Source organism: Marmota marmota, unplaced genomic scaffold (genome assembly GCF_001458135.2).
Source record: "Marmota marmota marmota unplaced genomic scaffold, marMar, whole genome shotgun sequence".
NCBI lineage: Eukaryota > Metazoa > Chordata > Mammalia > Rodentia > Sciuridae > Marmota > Marmota marmota.
In genome coordinates this window covers 20,804,086-20,807,428 of record NW_026000221.1, presented here as the reverse complement: position 1 = coordinate 20,807,428, position 3,343 = coordinate 20,804,086, and positions in this window count along the sequence as shown.

Genomic DNA, 3,343 nt, shown 5'->3' with positions numbered 1-3,343 from the left:
GGGCCCCTGCCCGCCGGGCACGCGTGGCCTTCTCCCCAGCAGCCTGGCCGTGGAATGGGCGTCTGGCTTCGGCAGGCCCTGGCTGCGTCCGCCCGGCTGGGCCCTCAGAGACCCTGCGATGGGTCCCACTGTGTCACCGTGTCGGGCGGATCGGCTCGTTCTGTTCTTGTTCATGTTTACGGAAGGGAAGGCCCGAGGTCAGGGGCAGCTGCTCCGGAAGAGGAGCTGGGGGGCCAGGGCTCCCCTGGGGCTCGGCCACGGCACCCTCTCCAGCCTGGACACTTCTACGTTGCCTGTGATCCACAGCTCCCCCCGCCCTCCCCTCGTCTTTGGGGAGACCCCCAAATCCAGGGGCCAGGGGCCACGCATCCCTGGGACCTCTACCAGTGCTGGCCCGTCCTTCCCTGGTCTGTTTCCAGGCTGTGAGATGGTCAGCCAGGAGGCCCTGCCGCCAGGGCCGGGTGGACGCCACGGATGTCGCAGCATTGGTGACCACGGGGGTGTGCTGCTGTGGCCCCTTCTCAGCTCCGGCCAGGGCTATGGGGGAGGCCAGGGCCTGCTGCAGGTGGGGCTTCGCACTGAGACTCCTAAAGGTGGGGTCTGGCCAGCTCCGCCCTCCTCACCTCCAGAGCCCAGGTGGGCAGGCCCCTGTGGCCCACTGCGAGCCCCTGGTTCTGGTATTCGGTCTCCAGGGCCCAGGCCCCCTCATTCCTGGCTGAGCCAGGTGGTGGACACCCAGGGTGGTGACCTGGGCACCGGAAAGCCCTGCTGGGGACACTGGGGGCTCCATCGTGGACACTGCCCGTGCCCTTTGGGTGGGCTGGCTGGGTGGCAGCAGACCTGTGGGTGGGACCAGTAGGGGACAAAGGGGATGCTAAGTGGACAGCACCCTGGCTCTGCCCAATCTGGAATCTCCGTCTGGAGCCCAGCGGTCCTGCCCCAGGGTTCTGCAGACTTGGGTCCAGGGCTGTGAGCAGGGAATTTTCTGGGTGGGGTTTCCGCGTTGCCGTTGTACTTCCGGAAAGCAGGCTTTGTGCTCCAAGTTTCCCCTTGAGGTGACCTGGAGCTGAGCTGGCCACTCGTGGGGCTGGGGTCAGGGCAGGGGAGGGGGAGGGAGGTCCAGGGCTGGGTCATGAGCCGCTTAGAAAGTATACAGAGCTGTTTCTCCGACGCCTGTGGCAACGGCATGTCCTAGGCTCTTTGCCACAATGACCCTTGAGGTAGGCTTCATTTTTATTCCTCAATACAGGTGAGGAAAATGAGCCCAGAGACAGTGAGTAACCAGTCCAAGCACACACAGCCATAAGTGCAGGGCTGAGACTGGAACTCAGGTAGTCGGGCTCCAGAGTCCATTCCACTCGGGTGGGTTGAAGGAGTCCAGGGGCCCCTCTTTGTCAAACCTGAAGTGTTGATGGGAGCAGAGCTGTCCTCTTAGGAGTGGTTACTCAAATAACCAGAGTGGAATGGAATGAGCCATGAAGTGTCAGGAACAACCTGCCCTTGTGTGTGTTTGAATCCTTCAGTGACAGGGACCTCACTCCCGGCCTGCCTCTTTTGCTCTCAGGGGCCAGTTCAGGGGGGCTGATGCAAATGGTTCTGCCCTCTCCTGGGGTCTTTCTTGTCTCCGGACAATCGCGACTCACTTTGAAGGTCAGTGGGTCCGAGAGATACACGTGAATTCTAGTCAGCTCCACCCTAGCTTGCTGTGTGACCTCAAGAAATCACTGGCTCTCTCTGGGCCTCAGATACAACCATCATCAAATGGAGAATTTAGAGCCAATTCTCAAAGTGATCTGTAAACTTCAAGTTCACGGTGGATGAACGTCGCAGGGGATGCTGGGAGGAGGCTGCCTAGAAGAAGTGACATTTGGCCTGAGGTTAGAGGGGGGTGGCAGACAGAAGGAAGGAGGTGGTCTGGGAGGGATCTGTCCTGTCCCCGGATGCTGGGTTTCCTTCCGTTGGTCTGAGGAACCTGAAGGCTTACAGAGGACAGAGCGAAGCCCTAAAATCACAGCCCAGGAAACAGCAGCCCTTCCCTAAAATACTCTCACGTCCTTTTTCTCAAATGGCCATGTGATGCCACCAGGGCAAGGTGACAAATCCATCTGCAATGTGACTGCAGCCATGAGGCCCCGAAGTCAGGTTTATCCCTCGGGCTGGGACACAGGGGACCTTACATCAGGGCCACAGTGGCGTAGGGAGGGTTGGTCCGGGAGGACATGAGATCCTTCTAGGTCCCCTCATGCTGCTGTGCTGCCCTCAAACCTCAGGCCCAAGCTGCCTCTTCCGGGAAGCCCTCCTGATTTCTTCCAAACTCAGCCTCCTCGCATGCCTCTGGGTGGCCCGGCCTCTCTGTGGCAGATGACTGCGTGTGTTGCTGTGGTCAGACACGGCTCCCCACAGGACGAGGACGGCTGTCGGCCGGCAGTGTGGTCGCTGGGCCAGCTGGTGGTCAGAAGGCCAAGCCACCGGCATTTGTCTGTATGGGCACCAGTCACGATGGTCCTGACCAGGCAAGAAAAGCCCCCAGCCTGGAGCATTCCTGCGCAAGTCATTTAAGTCCCAACTGTTCACCCAACAGCGGTGCCGACCCAGAACCGCGGGAGGATTCCTGCAGGGGCAGGGGTGGGCAGGGGGCTGGAAGGTAGCAGGAGTCAGCCAAGAGCAGCTGTGGGTGGTCAGAGGTGCCCATTCAGCCCTGGGGCGGGAAGGGGCAGAGCTGGGTCTGGTTTCTGGTGAAGACTCGCTGGTCCCTCTGCTCTCCAGCGGCCCAGGGCCGGCCGCAGCTCCCCCTGCTGGTCATGGTGGGAGACGCCCTTCCCCCGAGCCCCTGTAGGGGGCGCCGTGGAGGCGCTGATCCTTCTATGTGGGCGCAGCGTTCACCTCTCCAGGCAACCTCTGCACCTGGCCTCGTCCTCAGAGACGGACCAGGGGCTCCCTGGGTGACCGAGAAGAGGCTGACCACCCTTCCCTGCCCAGGGGAAGCTGAGAGAGGGCTCTGGCCAGCGGTGGGAACCGCAGGAGGCTGGGACTGACCAAAGGAGAAGGGCTTCCTGGAGGAGGCGTCCTCTGCGCTAGGTCCAGGGACGATCGGGGCCGCCGTGCGGTCGCTGTGGGAGACCTCCGAGAGCCCCGTTTTTCAAGGTCTCCTCCAGGCCTGGCAGGGGCAAGGCGCAGACGGCTGCAGGTGGAACACCCCCACAATTACCCCGCGGCTCCTGGGCCCGGAGGGTCTGTCCTCAGCCACTGCATGTGCCTCATCGGGCTCCCGCAGCGAGTGGGCGAGCAGGGCCCTGGAGGCTCAGCCTCTGGCCACAGCCGCCTCAGGCCGCTTCCTCCCGCC